This window comes from Sarcophilus harrisii, chromosome 3, assembly GCF_902635505.1.
Source record: "Sarcophilus harrisii chromosome 3, mSarHar1.11, whole genome shotgun sequence".
In the NCBI taxonomy this organism is placed as follows: Eukaryota; Metazoa; Chordata; class Mammalia; order Dasyuromorphia; family Dasyuridae; genus Sarcophilus; species Sarcophilus harrisii.
The window spans coordinates 180,482,026-180,500,603 of record NC_045428.1 but is presented as its reverse complement, the minus strand read 5'-3'; the positions used below and the strand labels follow the sequence as shown (position 1 = coordinate 180,500,603).

The 18,578-nt window shown below is 35.2% G+C and overlaps 1 pseudogene; it reads left to right on the top strand.

The window, feature by feature from the left end:
• LOC100919592 overlaps positions 1–8,283 on the top strand; it is a 115,126-nt pseudogene extending 106,843 nt beyond the window's left edge.
• Positions 8,284–18,578: the final 10,295 nt, after the last annotated feature.

Here is an 18,578-nt window from a genome sequence, read left to right as displayed (position 1 = left end):
TGAATTCATCTGGACCTGGAGATTTTTTCTTAGGGAGTTCATAACTGACTTGTTCAATTTCCTTTTCTAAAATGATACTGTTTATGTAATTTATTTCCTCTTATGTTAACTTGGAAAATTTATATTTTGGTAAATATTCATCCATTTCAATTAGATTGTCAGACTTGTTCCCATACAGTTGGGCAAAATGGCTTCAAATTATTGCTTTAATTTCTTTTTCATTGGTGATTTGTTTACTCTTTTCATTTTTGATGCTGGTGATTTGGTTTCCTTCTTTTCTTTTCTGATCAAATTAACCAAAGGTTTGTCTATTTTGTTGGTTTTATCTGAGACCAGCTCAAAGGCCTCATGAAAAAGAAAGTATGATATGGGACAAGTGAAAACTTCATCAATGAAGTCCCCTTATGGAGATAAGAAGCAGTGTTTATATAATCTTTAATCCGAGGTAGCAACAGCACCAGATGTCTCTATATTAATTAGTTTATATCCCATGGTTACATTCTAGCTAGACATTAACATTAAGCAAAAACTAACAGTACCCATCTGTTAACGGCAATACAATTATAAAATTGTCTAGTTTGTGATGAAAGACACAGAGCCTTTGTTAACCCCTGCATAACTTTTTAGGTTCTTGCTGGCCCTCTACATCTCCCTTTTCTTATAACTCAAGGTATCAAAGGTTCGTGGCTATCCCTGAGAAACTTTTAAAGACAATTTTAAATGGATCAACCGCATGAACACATTAGCATCAAGAGTAAGAAAAAAAGCCAAAATGTTAAATCACACTTTTCATATTACTAAAAGGATTTATCTGTTTCAAAATTTTCAATATAACTTCAGTTAAACCATTTTCATTGAGTACAATTTTTCTATTTTCAATATCCAATGTAACATTTTTAACCAATCCAAATATCTCTCCAAGGTAGTTAGTCCATATACCAAGAAACATTCCTTATTTCAAACCACTTTTGTTTTGTATAATTAAAATTATAGGTGTCATATATATACATACATATGTATATGTATTTATGTGTAAAGTGATCTTTACACTGTAACTGAGATCTTATTTCTAATAAATCTAATTCATCCCCAGTAGCAATTACTGCAGATTGCAAAGCATCTAATTTGTCTTCAAAATCAAGATTTACAAACCATTGTGCCATTAAAGCCTTAGATACATTTCTCGGCAAATCTTTGCAGTTTGTACAAAATTTCTCACAGCATGCACTGATTCTGTAGAATCCATTACAGAAGCTATATATATATATATATATATATATATATATATACCAAATATAATGCAACTAATACTTCTTTTTCTATGCATCCTCCCTTTTTGTATACATATGTATATATGTTTCACTGAAGCTGTTCCATTAAAGCACCATAGAATGGTAACATTATAGATATCACCTGATTTGGCAGTATTAACTTGAGCTATATTATATTTTATAAATGCATGGTATTTATCAAGCCATGTAGTAATAATGGTTTCATTGTAATGTGTATGAAAAGCATCACCTACACTGGCTCTGCAATATGTAATTTCTAAGGCTGTAATTGCCTTCCATAACTCAGGTTGTGGTATTCCTCTGGAGGAAAGAAAAATAGGATGTATCCACAACAATGTTTTCCTTCTTTTGTTGATTCCAGGTTTAAAATTCAAAGACCCCAATGTCATCATATGGAGTACTACAATGGATTCAATGTGGATGATTTCCTGCCCATAAAACAAGGGTTTAATATACTCAATGATTCATTATGATAAGAAGGTACCTGTAAGAATGATTAGTATAAACCAAAGGTACAGAGTGAATTCTTTTAGTAATAATGGTCTGATTTAATAGTAATGGTCTGATTTCTAATTGTTACACAATTGCCCACAATATATTTAGTAAAACAGATGGGGGAGTTGAAGATTAAATCTTGTATAATTGAAATTTAAAACCTTTTGGTCAGTGTAGGCAAGAGACCTATTGTGTAATGGGCTATAAAATATTTCTTTGCTAATCTCCTTGTGCCCAATACTGTAAATGGTCCCATCACTTGATTCCCATCCATAGTTGTAACCCATGGTGGGTTAGGAATGAATGTCCATAACTTAGAGTCCATGACTTTTTTATTTTCTACTTTTCCACCAGCTCTCCCTTCATTGTCAGAGCTGTAACCAAAGAATCCAATCTTTGTTGGATGGTGTCTACAATCTATTGCTGTTTCTTCCGGGTTCTCTTTTCCTGATTCAGGTGCATGTCTCACAATTGTTGTTGTTTGTTTCTTTTTTTGTTGCACAGATAAGGATCTGTGTACCACATGGATGTTCTTCTCTGGGATCCAAATCAGTTCCTTCTCCTCAGCCCTTCTGGAAGTATACATGCAACCCCATGTTAACAACCTATGTGGCCCATTCTATTGCTCAGTTTTGAAATCCTTCCACACAACTCTTACTAAAGAGTCCCTGTTAGAACAGATTATCACAAGATAATTTCATCAACAAAAAAATGTTCATCAAAGAAATATTCTGCTGGGAAGAGGCCTTGATCATTAAGTATATAACTTTGGCCAGCCTCATATGTGGCTTATTTCCATATCCCTCTGCAGGAAAACATTCCTGCAAAAATGTTTTAATTTCACTTTTTTTGTTCAGCAATTGCCGGCAGGCCAAACTTATACTCAATATTACAATACAGACAAAATTGTTTAAATTTAGGTGATGAATAAGGAGTACCATTATCTTTTTTTTTTATTAGGCACACCTATATAAGCAAAAACAGAAAGCATTTGTTCAATAACATGAGTTGCAGAGATTCCTGTCTGGAGACTAGCCACTGTAAAAGAAGAAAAAGTATCTAAAAGTATGTGTATAAAGGATAAATATCCACAAGATAGATAATAAGTGACATCCATTTTCCATAATTCCAAGGGATGAAAATCTCTTGGATGATGGATTACTGACTTGATGAACTATCAGACAATCATTTGAATTTGAAACAAATATTAGCACAAGACTTTAAATGAAACTACAATTCCTCTTCTACCTCTAGTACCCACTGTGTCTGTTGATTTCTATGCTTTCCTATTGCCCCTCTTACCTCTTGTTGATCCAGAGTCTCAAATGATTAAAGGTATTTTCTCCTCCTCACTGATTCTCTGCATCATTGTTTATGTCTATGTTAATGTCTCCATTCACAGGCTACTTGAGACCAGCCCAAGCGCCTCATCAAGAAGAAAGTATGGTATGGGATGGGAGAAGGGAGAACTTCATCAATGAAGTCCGTTTATTGATCTGAGAAAAAGGGTTTATATAATCTTTAAGCTAAGGTAACAGTAGTGCTAGATGTCTCTAAATTAATTACTTTACATTCCATGGTTACATTCTAGCTAGGCAGTAACATTAAACAAAAACTAATAGTATCTGTCCATTAGTGGTATTATAATAATAAAATTGTCTAATTTGTGATGTATGGTTCCTGATACAGACATGCCTTGCCAAGGCCATCTTCTGTTTATATTAGACATGCCTTCTTGATGCTTACATGTTCACATAGAAAACTCCCAAATTGATTGCACACTTGTACCAGCAGCACTTCTTGCTATCTATCAGGTCAGCTCATCACATTCTCAGTTTTGGTCATGAAGGAATGATAAACATGCTGCAAATTAATCCACAGCTATACAGAGAGCTTGTTAACCCCTGCATAACTTTTTTTTTAAAGAGATCTGCTTGTTGTTGGCCCTCTACATTTTTCATAAAACCAACTCTTAGTTTTATCTATTTATTCAATAATTTTCTAAGTTTTTATTCTATTAATCTCTTCTTGAGGTTCAGAATCTCCAATCTGATATTTAATTAGGGGTTTATTTTAATTTGTTCTTTTTCTAGCATTTTAGTTACATGCCTAATTCATTGGGTTTTTCGTTCTCTATTTTATTCCTATAGCTATTTAGAGATGTAAAATTTCTCCTAAGGACTACTTTGGTAGCATTCTATAGATTTGTTATGTTGTCCCATTATTGTTATTCTCTTGAATGAAATTATGGATTTTTCTGTGATTTGTTGTTTGACCCACCCATTAATCAGACTTAGATTAATTGACAATTGGTTTTTAGTCTATCCCTAGCAATTTATTTAATTTAATTTTTATTGAATAGTTATAAGGGTCCAAAGAAGAAGCTTGTACAGTGTAATCAGGGAGTACAAAAGTCTTGAAGCCTGAGATCCCCTGATGTAGTTTTCTCTGAACAGTGTGGACCCTGCCTTGTGAGTGGAAGTTCTGCTCTCATTGAGATTGCATCATCAATGGGAGACATCTTTTCTAATTGGCTGTATGCGTGACCTCATAGACCCTATATAAACAGTGAGGATCAGGAAGTAGATGGAGTTCATTACTAGTTCACTAGGAGTCAGCAGGAAGTCATTAAGAGTGCAGGGGGGAGCAGGATGTTAACATGTGGAATCTTGAGCTTGCATGCAGCTGTCCTCGGGTGTTCTGCTGAATGTGAGAACCACTGCTTGGTGAGGCAGTGGACAGAGATCTTTGAAGACTTCTTCTGATTGAAGTAAAATTGGTAAAGAACCACTGTACTAAACAGTGGCCAGAGATTTTCTGAAGGCCTGGGAATTAGACATGATTGGTAACTGTAACCTCTGAGTGGAAGGATACAAGTGGCAGTTCAACGTGGGCAGCACCGTGATTTATCAGGCCCTGTAATTGGGAAGGTTTAGCAGCCCCATCTAGAAGGGAAGGTGAAAAGGCATTATGGGTCTACATACAAGTTTACCTATAACTAAACCCAAGAGTACAATGGTGCATGCAGCTCAAGTATATAAGTTAAAGAGCCAGAGGGATGATTCTCTAACAGAGAACACTGAGCTCTGAGGTATTTACTCCCACGCCCATTAAATACAGCTCATTAAGAAAAAACTCAAGAAATAATCAAGGTGATTGAGCATATAGAGCAAAAAATACAAGAGTTATAGGTTGAGTTAGAGAAAAAACGAAAAATCACATTACAGAAAGTAGAACAAGAAATGCAAAAATTATAGGTTGAGTTAGAGAAAAGACAAAAAGTTAAGTTACAGAAGCTAAAACAGAAAAAAGAAGAGTTCAGCCTACTGCCTGAGGCAGAGAAGGAAAAAGAAGCTACTACACAGCAGTTAATAATGGAAGAACCAAGTGAATACAATGAATTAAAGAATCTCACAAGTTTTAAAATTAGGGAAGATTTTAACTTGAAACGGCCAAATAAGGAAATATCAGGAAAAAAGCAAGCAGAAAGTTGGTGACCCTAGCCCCAAAAAGCATAGCATGTGAAACATACCTAAAGAAATCCTTTTTAGCATTTTGCTGAAATCTACAGGAATCTACCGGGCTTAGTCATTTAACAGAGAAAAGAATTAACTATATTGCTAATGGGAAGGGTTTGGTTCTTTTCACATTCAAAACTCAGTTCCAATTCTGCCTACCACAGAGCATGCACCTTTAGGGCATTTCCCATTTCCTGAGCCTTCTCCCTCAACTCTGCCTAAGAGGAGGAATGGGAGGGGTGATGATATCATCAGCACTGACCACTAAGCCAAACCCTTATGTCATCATTAGAAAAGGCAGGCGCAGGCGTAGACTTCATTGCCACAGGCAAGGAGCACTTATGGTGGCTTGATGGCAGCAATTGTTGTTATACTCAGAGAGTCTTTGAAAATGCAATATTACAAACTGATCAGTGAGTCTTTAAGCAAGCCTGTGGGGGAAGGAGATTGCAGTTAGAGAGAGCAGAGCTTTATGCCAATGGAATTACAGAGTTATCCCCTGGAGAGCTGAAACTTGTCTTTGTTCACCTCATAGATCTCTCTCCTCCATACACAGTTAGCTTGACCTTTTCACCACCTGAGAGTGCTTACAAGACAGTATCTATCCATATACTGATTTGGGAAACTAAGGAATGTATAACTATTGTTTCAGTCACTAATATAGGTAGACAATGTGTGATCTATGACCCAGGAGGAGGAGTAACATCAGGTTTATTAATTTACACTCCTGAAATGCAATTTGGTGTTATTTGTTCAATACTCCCCACAACAGAATTCAGAAATATTATGGACTGCAATTTTTGCTCATTATCTATATGAATGACACACCATTGAAAAGGTTGGTAGACACAGCTGCAGATCATACAGCTATTAGAGTTGCCAATTGGCCTAGTCATTGGCTAAAGATTATAGGAAATACCTATATGTCTGGCATAAAAGGATCAATATTAGCTAGAATAAGTGCTACCTCTTTGAGATGAGAATGTGAAGAGTTTTTATTTCTTTTACGGTTGAAAGGATCCCCATCAATCTGTGGGGAAGAGACATCTTACAAAGTAAAAAAATAAAATAAAATCAGGCCTTATTAGATATAGTATAGAAGCAACTTAACCAAGGACATTTACAAGCTTTTTTAAGTCCTTGGAATTCCCCTGTATTTAGTATAAAAAAGAAATCTGGAAAATGGAGAATGTTGATTGATTTGAGAAAAGTAAATGAACAGATGGAGACAATGGGAGCTCTTCGGCTTGGGCTTCCATCTTTTCAATATCTAGGGAATGGCCTCTTTGGATTAAGGATTGTTTCTATTCTATCCCTCTAGATAAGGAGAATATGAAGGGATTTGGCTTTTCAGTGCCCAGCATTAATTTAGCTGAGCCTTATAAAATATTTGAATGGACAGTTTTGCCACAGGGAATGAAGAATAGCCCTATCATGTGTCAAATGTATGTGGCGGCTGCTCTTACTCCAAAAATTATGTTGTTACCACCGTTATATGATATTTTAAGGGAAGATAATGCTTTAGATTCACCATGCTAGCTTACAAAAGAAGCTCAAGAGGTTCCAAGAGAGATTGAATTGGCTTTATCCAATGTGATTGACTCACTCAAAAAACCTTAGAAATATCAGTTTTTGCTACAAAAGAGTCACCTACAGCAGTCCTTCATCGCAGTGTGATGGAGTGGGTGAATCTCCAAGAACAACCAGATCAAAATCTTATTCCTTACCTAGTGCTTGTGGCTAGAATTTCATTAAAGGCCATTGAGAGAGTAGTACAATTATCTGGGATAAGGCCTGACAAAATATACATCTTTTGTCCTAATGCACAAATTGATGTGTATTGTGAAATCATGCCAGAGTGAAAAAATTTATTGGTCACAACTCCAAACCTTGCACTGGGTCTCCATTAAAGATAACCCAGCTATTACATAATTGGCAATGGATTTTTGATGTAAATATAATATTTGATTCAGCTTATTCAGTAGGTGTGGTACAAAAAATTGCCACAGCCCAAGTAAAATTTGTAGCTTCTAATATATATCATCTCTTTAAAGAATTTCTAGGGCAAGTGAGAAAGTATTCAGGTAAGTCTGCAATTCGGGATAACAAAAGAGGAAGCTGGGAGCATAGTAAAAGGCTGTACATCTTGCCTTCCTTTTCACAATCCTATGCTCCCTCCAGGGAAAAACTCTCATGGTTCGAGATCTAATGCTTTATGGCAAATGGACATCACCTATGTTGAGAGGCAGAGCATCCATGTAACCATGGATATACATTTTCAATTCCTTATGGCTTCGCTCCAATCTGGAGAAGCAATTAGACATGTGATCAGCCATCTTTTATCAATGTTTTTCTATTGTAGGAGTCTCACATGCACTTAAGACAGATAATGGACCAGCTTACACATCTTCTACCTTCATGTCTTTCTTCAATGGCCCATTCCACTGGCATCCCTTATAATCCTACTGACCAAGCCATTATTGGACAGACTATTCATAGCCCCAAGTGGTTCCTGTCTAAACAAGAGAAGGAAGGGAATGTTGGGATTTGCAAGGGATGTGGAAATACATACATTTAATTTCCTGCAATTTCATATTCTTTGAATTTCACTCCAGCAATGGGGTTTTGGCACACTCAGAAAGTGTGGCTAACAGACTGGCCAACGAGGACAAAAGCCTTCTTTCCAAAGTGATGTGGAAGGGCTTAGATGGCATCTGGAACGGCCTGGGTTGGGTCAGGGTTTGGGGACCTGGTATGCTCTTGCTATTCTAGATGCAGACCCAATGGCAGAGAAGTGGATCCCAACCAGAAACATCTGTGGCCTGGGGAATCAAAAAGAGAAGGACCAGACAACAAAGGTGTCGCTGATGATGGCAGCTCAGAAAGATCAGCCAGATGTTAACAGCCCTTCAACGTTGATGGCAGCCATGTCCCTCCTGACCATGACACCAAAGAATGCAAACATAGCACCAGTCTAGCAGCTTTATTGCACTCTCCTGGGTGATGTGCAACACCTAGAAATTGGCAGAACTGGACAATGGGCTTGTGCACTTCTCCCATGGCTACCCTATTCATATGGTGGCCTGGGGAGAGGCTTAGTCCTGTTTTCCACTTGTAGACAAATGCCTCTAAATCAGTGGGTGAAAAACCAACACACCCACTCTGCCAAAGTTAGTGAGGCAATGCTATGGGACATGACTTTTCTGGTATACACTCTTCCTCTGTGGCTTTCTTTACCAAAAGGTGTATACAATTGAAAACACAGACTTATGACATCCTACCTCACTGAACATGACTTTAGTAAGTGGGTTGAACACCATGCTATCCTTGCTTGGTTTTGGCCCCTATTGGGCCTAATTCTTACTGTTTTACTTTTGTTTGCCTTTGTTCTGTTATATACACTCTGTAATCTCATTGATCAAGCAAGCTTGATGTTAAAGTTAGCTTGATGTGATGAGCGGTCCTGGCTTTATAAGAGAAAGGAATTGTAAGGGTCCAAAGAGGAAGCTCATGCAGTGCAATCAGAAAGTACAAAGGCCTTGAAGCTTGAGACCTGATATGGTTTTCTATGAACAGTGTGGACCACCTCATGAGTGGAAGCTCTACTCTCATTAGATTGCATCATCAATGGGAGACATCTTCTTCTCTAATTGGCTGTACATGTGACCTCAAAGACCCTATATAAGTAGTGGGGACCAGGAAGTAGGTAGAGTTCATTAGTAGTTCTGTCCATTAGATTTTATCATCACATGATCTTATTGGTACTGTGTACAATGATCTCCTGGTATTACTCATGTCATTTAACATCATTTCATGTGATTATCTCCAGGCCTCTCTGAAATCATCTGCTTATAATTTCTTATAGAATAATAATATTCCACAACATTCATATACCTTAACTTATTCAGCCATTCTCCAGCTGATGAACATCCACTCAGGTTCCAGTTTCTTGCCATTACTAAAAAGGCTTGTGCATTACAAAAAAAAAAAAAAAAAAAAAAAAAAAAAAAAGGCCACAAACATTTTCTTACTTGGGGTTCCTGTCCCCTCCTTTATAATTTCTTTGGCATACAGGCCCAGTAAAGACATTGCTGGATAAAATGGTATACATAGTTTGATAGCCTTTGGAGAATAGTTCCAAATAGCTTTCCAGAATGTTTGAATCAGTTTACAATTCCATCAACAATGTATTAGTATGCCAGTTTTCTCACATTCCCTCCAACATTCATCATTATCTTTTCCTGTCAGTTTAGCTGAACTTTAGGTGTGTAGTGGAATCTCAGAGTTATTCTAACTTGTATTTCTCTGATCAATAGCGATTTAAAGCAACTTTTCATATGACTAGAAATGACTTCAATTTCTTCATCTGAAAATTGCTTGTTCATATCCTTTGACTATTTATTGATTGGACAATGGCTTGAGTTCTTATAAATTTAAGCCAATTCTCTCTATATTTGAGGTAAGGAAGACTTTATCAGAATCTTTCAATGTAAAAAAATTTCCCAATTTTTTACTTCCCTTATAATCTTGTTTACATTGATTTTGTTTGTTCAAAAACTTTTTTTACTTTATATAAGCAAAAATTATCCATTTTTCGTTCCATAATGTATTCCAGTTATTGTTTAGCTACAAATTCCTTCCTTCTCCACAAATTCGAGAGCTAGATTATGACTTAGTTTTCTAATTTCCTTATAATGTCACTCTTTTTAGATCTAAATCATGAATCCATTTTGACCTTATTTTGGTATATGGTGTTAGCTGTGAGTTAGTGTCTAGTTTCTGCCATATTCATTTCCAATTTTCACAGCAATTTTTGTTAAATAAAGAGTTCTTATCCCAAAAGCTGGGGTTCTTGAGATGATCATGTACTTGATTACTATTTCCCAATCAATTAGATCTGACTATATTTATGTGGCAAGGGTTGTGTAATTGTGTTCATATATTTCCTGACTTTGCCTTGACAGGTAGACTCCCAAATTTATTTTTTTTTATTGTCTATAGTTATTTTAAATGGAATTTTTCTTTGTTGTAATGTCAGGGCTAACTCTTTAATGTCTGGGTTAAACTCTCTGGAGGACCTCAGGATCAGTCAGAGTCAGGATCAATCAAAGTCCTTGGTCTTTAGGGGGAGAAGTAAAGGAGGCTGGCAAGCTGTCACGTGGCTTGCCAAAGATGAATCCTGGACTCTGGAATCCAGAGCCTGAAATCTCTCTCCTTCCTTCCTTCTGACTCTCTCCCACAGTCCTCCAATCCTTGCCTACAATTATCTCACCACCACACAATCAGCAAGCACCAATGGTGAAAAGAGCCATCACATCACCATCTCATCTAAATATGTATATATATAGAACCATTATCTCACATCAAATAGGTAATTAGTCTTAAATGCTCTGCTGTCTGTTTCAAGTATACTTTTTCAGAGTTTCAGCCCTTTACACTTTGAATCTCTTGCTGCTGAATTTTATTGTAACATAAAAATGCTCATAATTTATATGGATTTATTTTTCATCCTACAATTTTGCTAAAGTTGTGTTTGTTTTTAGTAGTTTTTTAGTTGATTCTCTACGTTCTCTAAATATACCATCATCTTATCTGCAAAGAGTGATAATTTGATTTAATCATTATCTACTCTAATTTCTTTTTCTTCTCTTATTGCCAAAGCTAACCTTTCAAAAACAATATTGTATAATAATGGTGAGAGTGGTCAACCTTGTTTCAGTCCTTATCTTCTTGAGAATGGATCTACTTTGTCCCTAATACATATGATGCCTGTTGATAGCTTTAAATAGACACTATTGACTATTTTAAGAAAAACTCCATTTATTCCTAAAATCTCTAGTGTTTTTTATTAGGAATGGCTGTTGGTTTTTGTTAAAGGCTTTTTCTGTATCTGTTGAGATAATTATATGGTTTTTCTTAATTTGTTATTGATATAGTCAATTATGTTTATAGTTTCCCCATTATTGAACCAACCCTGCATCTTGGTATAAGCCTACTTGGTATAATACAACTATAAGATATATTATCCTGGGGATAATTTGGGTAACCTCTTTGCTAATATTTTATTTAAGATTTTGGCAACAATATTTATTAGGGAAATTATTCTATAATTTTGTTTCTCTGTTTTGACCCTACCTGATTTAGGTATCAGTGCCATGTCTGTGACATAAAAAAGATTTTGGCATGATTCCTTTTCCCCTTAGTTTTTCCAAATAACTTCCAGAGAATTGGAATTAATTTGCTCCTTAAATGCTTGGGTAGAATTCATATGAAAATCCATCTGACTCAGCAGATTTTTTCTTACAGCACTGATTAATAGCTTGTTCAACTACTTTTCTCTAAAATGGAACTATTTAAGTAATTTGTTTTCTCCTCTGTTAATCTGGGCAATCTGTACTTTTAAGTACCCATTCATTCCATGTAGATTATCAGATTTATTGACATACAGTTAGGCAAAATAGTCTCTAATTATTACTCTAATTTTCTCTTCATTGGTGGAAAGTTCACACTTTTCATTTTTGATACTAACAATTTGATTTTCTTCATTACTTTTTTGCAATCAAATTAACTAAGGGTTTATCTATAAATTTATTACCATTCTTTAGGAAGAGAATATTTAGTTTCCAATTAATTTTTGGTTCATTTTTCCCTGACACTTTAGTATATATAACTTTTATTACATCATGATCTGAAAAATATATTTAATATCTCTGCCCTTCTGCATTTGATTTTCAGGTTCTTCTGCACTAATACATGGTCTATTTTTGTACATGATCTATTTTTTCTCCATTCAGTTTTTTTTTTTTTCCCAAAGAACTATCTTTTTTTTTTTTTTTTTTTTTTAATTTAATAGCCTTTTATTTACAGGATATATGCATGGGTAACTTTACAGCATTAACAATTGCCAAACCTCTTGTTCCAATTTTTCACCTCTTACCACCCCACCCCCTCCCCTAGATGGCAGGATGACCAGTAGATGTTAAATATATTAAAATATAAATTAGATACACAATAAGTATACATGACCAAAACGTTATTTTGCTGTACAAAAAGAATCAGACTCTGAAATATTGTACAATTAGCTTGTGAAGGAAATAAAAAAAATGCAGGTGTGCATAAATATAGGGGTTGGGAATTCAATGTAATGGTTTTTAGTCATCTCCCAGAGTTCTTTTTCTGGGCATAGCTGGTTCACTTCATTACTGCTCCATTGGAAGTGATTTGGTTGATCTCGTTGCTGAGGATGGCCTGGTCCATCAGAACTGGTCTTAATATAGTATTGTTGTTGAAGTATATAATGATCTCCTGGTCCTGCTCATTTCACTCAGCATCAGTTCGTGTAAGTCTCTCCAGGCCTTTCTGAAATCATCCTGTTGGTCATTTCTTACAGAACAGTAATATTCCATAATATTTATATACCACAATTTATTCAGCCATTCTCCAACTGATGGACATCCATTCAGTTTCCAGTTTTTAGCCACTACAAAAAGGGCTGCCACAAACATTCGTGCACATACAGGTCCCTTTCCCTTCTTTATAATCTCTTTGGGAGATAATCCCAGTAGTAACACTGCTGGATCAAAGGGTATGCACAGTTTGATAACTTTTTGAGCATAGTTCCAAACTACTCTCCAAAATGGTTGGATTCGTTCACAACTCCACCAACAATGCATCAATGTCCCAGTTTTCCCGCATCCCCTCCAACAATCATCATTATTTTTTCCTGTCATCTTAGCCAATCTGACAGGTGTGTAGTGGTATCTTAGAGTTGTCTTAATTTGCATTTCTCTGATTAATAATGACTTGGAGCATCTTTTCATATGACTAGAAATAGTTTCAATTTCTTCATCTGAGAATTGTCTGTTCATATCCTTTGACCATTTTTCAATTGGAGAATGGCTTGATTTTTTATAAATTAGAGTTAATTCTCTATATATTTTGGAAATGAGGCCTTTATCAGAACCTTTGACTGTAAAAATATTTTCCCAGTTTATTGCTTCCCTTCTAATCTTGTCTGCATTAGTTTTGTTTGTACAAAAACTTTTCAGTTTGGTATAATCGAAATTTTCTATTTTGTGATCAGTAATGATCTCTAGTTCTTCTTTGGTCATAAAGACCTTCCCCTTCCACAGGTCAGAGAGGTAAATTATCCTGTGTTCCTCTAATTTATTAATAATTTCATTCTTTATGCCAAGGTCATGAACCCATTTTGACCTTATCTTGGTGTACAGTGTTAAGTATGGATCAATGCCTAGTTTCTGCCATATTAGTTTCCAATTTTCCCAGCAATTTTTATCAAACAGTAAGTTCTTATCCCAAAAGCTGGGATCTTTGGGTTTGTCAAAGACTAGGTTGCTATAATCTTTTCCACTGATCAACTAATCTATTCCTTAGCCAATACCAAATAGTTTTGGTAATTGCTGCTCTATAATATAATTTTAGATCTGGTACAGCTAAGCCAGCTTCATTTGATTCTTTTTTCATTAATTCCCTTGAAATTCTTGACCTTTTGTTTTTCCATATGAACTTTGTTGTTATTTTTTCTAGGTCATTAAAATAGTTTTTTGGGAGTCTGATTGGTATAGCGCTAAATAAATAGATTAGTTTAGGTAATATTGTCATCTTTTTATATTTGCTCGCCCTATCCAAGGCATTTAATATTTTTCAATTGGTTGGTCAGACTTAATTTGTGGAAAATGGTCTGAATTTTTTCATAAAGTTTCATTTTTCCTTGCAGATAGATTCCTAAATTTTTATATTATCAGTATTCTTTAAATGGAATTTCTCTTTGTAACTCTGACTGTTTGGTTTATTATTAAAATGCTATCTTATTTTATTTTTCCAGCCTTTTAAAGTTGTGGTTTTTCTAATAAATTTGAGAACCTGGGGCCTGTTACCATCTTATGGAAAATGTTTGTTCTCATTCCTATTCTTATTTTTAATTACTTTCAGTTTTTTGAAAGCATTTTCTTTTCAATTTAATAGAAGGTGTATTTCCTTTGTTTTCTCCAATCTTTGGGGTGTTTGGTTTTTTAATTGTTTACTGCATTTTAAATTCCTATTATTTTGGAAATACCATTCCTTTTTTTGGTTTTATAAATCCTACTTTTGATCATAGGTTTTGTTAATTTTTTCTTTGGGAAAATGATTTTCCTTTTGGTGATTCCTTTTTTTATAATGTTTTTTGGGGATTTTTTGGCAAATCAAGTTTTAATCAAATGGGAGTTGGTCTATAAATTTTCTTTCTTTTTTCAGCCCCTGGTTTGGTTCAGTAATTTGTCTAGAAGGAATTTGGTAGGACTCCTTCATTCCCTATTTTATCAAATAATTTATATAGCATTGGGGCCAATTGTTCTTTAAATGTTTGGTAAAATTCACATGTAAATCCATCTGGTCCTGGGGATTTTTTCTTAGGGAGTTGTTTAATTGCCTGTTCTATTTCTTTTTCTGAAATGGGACTATTCAAGCAATTTACTTCCTCCTCTGTTAGTCTGGGAAGTCTATATTTTTGGAGGTAGTCATCCATTTCACTTAGGTTATCAAATTTTTAAAAGTTGGAAAAATAACTCCTTATTTTTTTTAAATTTCCTCTTCATTTGGAAAGTTCTCCCTTTTTTATGACTACTAATTTCATTTTCCTCCCTCCTTTTTCTAATCAGATTTACCAAAGGCTTATCTATTTTATTGGCTTTTTCATAGAACCAACTCTTAGTTTTATTAATTAGTTCAATAGTTTTTTTACTTTCAATATTTTTAATTTCTCCTTTTAATTTTAGAATTTCCAATTTAGTATTTGATTGGGGGTTTTTAATTTGGTCTTTTTTTAGTTTTTTTAGTTGCAAGCCCAATTCATTAATCTTTTCTTTCTCTGTTTTATTCAAGTAAGCCTCTAAGGATATAAAATTCCCTCTTATTACCGCTTTGGCTGCATCCCACAAATTTTGGTATGATGTCTCATCATTGTCATTATCTTGAGTGAAATTATTAATTGTATCTATAATTTGCTGCTTCACCCAATCATTCTTTAAGATGAGATTGTTTAGTTTCCAATTACTTTTTGGTCTATTTCCCCCTAACTTTTTGTTGAATGTAGTTTTTATTGCATCATGATCTGAAAAGAAAGCATTTACTATTTCTGCTTTCTTGCATTTAATTTTGAGGTCTTTATGTCCTAATATATGGTCAATTTTTGAATAGGTTCCATGAACTGCTGAGAAGAAAGTATATTCCCTTCTATCTCCATTCAATTTTCTCCAAAGATCCAACATACCTAATTTTTCTAATATTCTATTTACTTCTTTAATTTCTTTCTTATTTGTTTTGTGGTTTGATTTGTCTAATTCTGAGAGTGCAAGGTTGAGATCTCCTACTATTACAGTTTTGTTGTCTATTTCTTCTTGCAACTCTCTTAACTTCTCCTTTAGGAAGTTGAGTGCCATACCACTTGGTGCATATATGTTTAATATTGATATTGCTTCGTTGTTTATGCTACCCTTTAGCAGGATGTAGTTTCCTTCCTTATCTCTTTTAATTAGATCAATTTTTACTTTTGCTTGATCTGAGATAAGGATGGCTACCCCTGCTTTTTTGACTTCACCTGAAGCATAATAGATTTTGCTCCAGCCTTTTACCTTTACTATCTGTATCTCCCTGCTTTAAATGTGTTTCTTGTAAACAACATATTGTAGGGTTCTGACTTTTGATCCAGTCTGCTATCTGCCTCCTCTTTATGGGGGAGTTCATCCCATTCACATTTATGGGTAGAATTACTAAATCTGTATTTCCTGCCATCCTAATAACCCCAAATAACCCAAAGAACTATCATATGTAATTTTCCAGTAATCCTACTTACCTCCTTAACTTCATTCTTATTTATTTTGTGGTTTGATTTATATTGTCCCGAGAGAGGAAGGTTGAAATCCCCCATTAGTAGAATTTTGTTTTCTAGTTCTTCTTGCAGTTCTCTAGAAATTTGGATGCGGTACCACTTGATACATATATGTTTAGTATTGAAATTACTATATTACCTATGTTAGCCATTTGTTGGGCTGTCAAAATATACCACCCGAACTAGCTCTCTGGAGGATCTTGGGACAAGCCTGAGTCCTTGGTCTTAGTGGAGGAGTGATGAGGCAAGACTCACATGGATGGTTAAAATATGGAGTCCGTTTATTCCAAATTCTCTCATCATTATATACCCTAATACTCTTATACAACCAAAGCAATGCTGCACATGTGGTAACTATATACTGTGCATATGGGACCATATAAACAGCTTGCTATTATATGTAGATGACTCTTTGCCATTTGGTATCACTCTGTTTCAATAACAACACAAGTTGTCACTGCCTCCTGATTTCTCAAAAAAAGTCAAGAGCCCTTAGTGGAGACAGGGAGCTGAACCAGACATTGTTAGCAGGTTCTCTCGGGGCTGAAAGGTCTTATACCTCACCCAAAGTCCCCCACTATCTGTGTTCCTCTACACCCATTAGCAAAATGTGGTTTCTTTCTTATCTCTTTTAATTAAATCTATTTTTGCTTTTGCTTTTTTCTTTCCAAAAAGGAAATAGTCCCTTGGGGACAACAGCCTCTGTCCCTTAGTAATTCAGAGATTCATCATTCAGAAAGGTCTGAACTCTAGCCCCCTCCCTCCCAATACAAATCTCCTTCCCACCACTTTAGGCAGAGCAAAAACAGAGGTCAAGTTAGAGAACAAAATGAACTTGTATTTTTATATGTGAAACAGGGCAAGGGACTGGATTCAGGAATTCTTTCTTTCTGGTAGCTCAGAGAGGTCAACCTTTTGGTATTTTCCCCTTTGCTAAGAATTAACCCAACTCTTATCTTTTCATGTTTCTCTTGAATTCTGTACTTGAAGATCAAATTTTCAGTTCAGCATAGTCTTTTCATCAGAAATAAATGAAATTCACCTGTTTCATTGAATGTTCATTTTTCCCCTGAAAGATAATGCTTAATTTTGCTGGATAGTTGATTCTAGGATGCAATCCAAGTTCCTTTGCTTTTTACAATATTAGATTCCAGGCCCTTCAGTCCTTTAATGTGAAAGTTGCTAATCCTGGGTAATCCTGATTGTGGCACCTCAATATTTGAATTTTTTCTTTCTGCCTCCTTGCAATATTTCTCTTTGATCTGATAATTTTGAAATCTAGCCATGATATTCCTTGGAATTTTCATTTTGAGGTCTCTTTCTGGAGTTGATCAGTGAATTGTTTCAAAGACTATTTTACCCACTGGTTCTAGGACATCAGGGCAGTTTTCCTTGACTATTTCTTAAAAGATGATGTCTAGGCTCTTTTTTCATCATGGTTTTCAGGAAGCCTAATAATCCTCAGATTACCTCTTCTATACCTATTTTCCAGGTAAGTTGTTTTTTTCAATGAGGTATTTTATTTCTTCTATTTTTTCATTATATTGGTTTTGTTTGTCTGATTTTTGATGTCTTATTGAGTAATTCCTTTCCATTTGTTTAATTCTGCTTCTAATTTTTAGTGAATTATTTTCTTCAGTTAACTTTTTTATCTCCTTTTGCATTTGGCCAATTGAATTTTGAAATGAGTTGGATTGTTTTCCATTTCAAGAGTTCTGTTTTTCGAGGAGTGGATTTCTTTTTCAAATCTATTTTGTAACGAGTTCAATGCTTCAATCAACTCACATTACCCTTTGGAGCTTTATCTAGAGATGATTTGTCTTTAGTGTCCTCAGAATTTAATGTCTGTTCTTCTCTTTCTCCATTAAAGCCATCTTTGGTCACAACTCTTTTTGCTTTTTTTGCTCATTTTTTAGAGTCCACTTTTAGAGAAAAGGGGAGATTGTTCAAAATTTTCTTTACAGGTAACAGTGACTTTTTGCTATCGTGGGCTGGTGATGCTACCTTCCTTCTTGTGCTGTCTGGGTATATCCAAGTACCATGTTCTTACTTGGTAAGTCTGGGGTTTAGGGCTCATTATTCACCTTTTGTAATTGCATTGGATGTCTCACAGCTAATCTGCTGATTTATAGGATCCTGAATCAGAAGAAGAGCCAGTACTGTTCTATTTTGTCTAGGAGCTTCTGGGTAGATTCCCATGTGTTCAGATGCCACACTGCTCTGGGTCCTTGTCTTTTGCCTCCTCTCAGCTACCTCTCTCCATGCCTGATTGAAACAGACATTTTCTGAGGTTCTTCCAAAATACTTGTTACACTCCATATATTTGTAAGTTCTGTCCCTCCAAAACCAGTTTAGAGGCTTAATCTGGTGGTGATCTGAGGGATG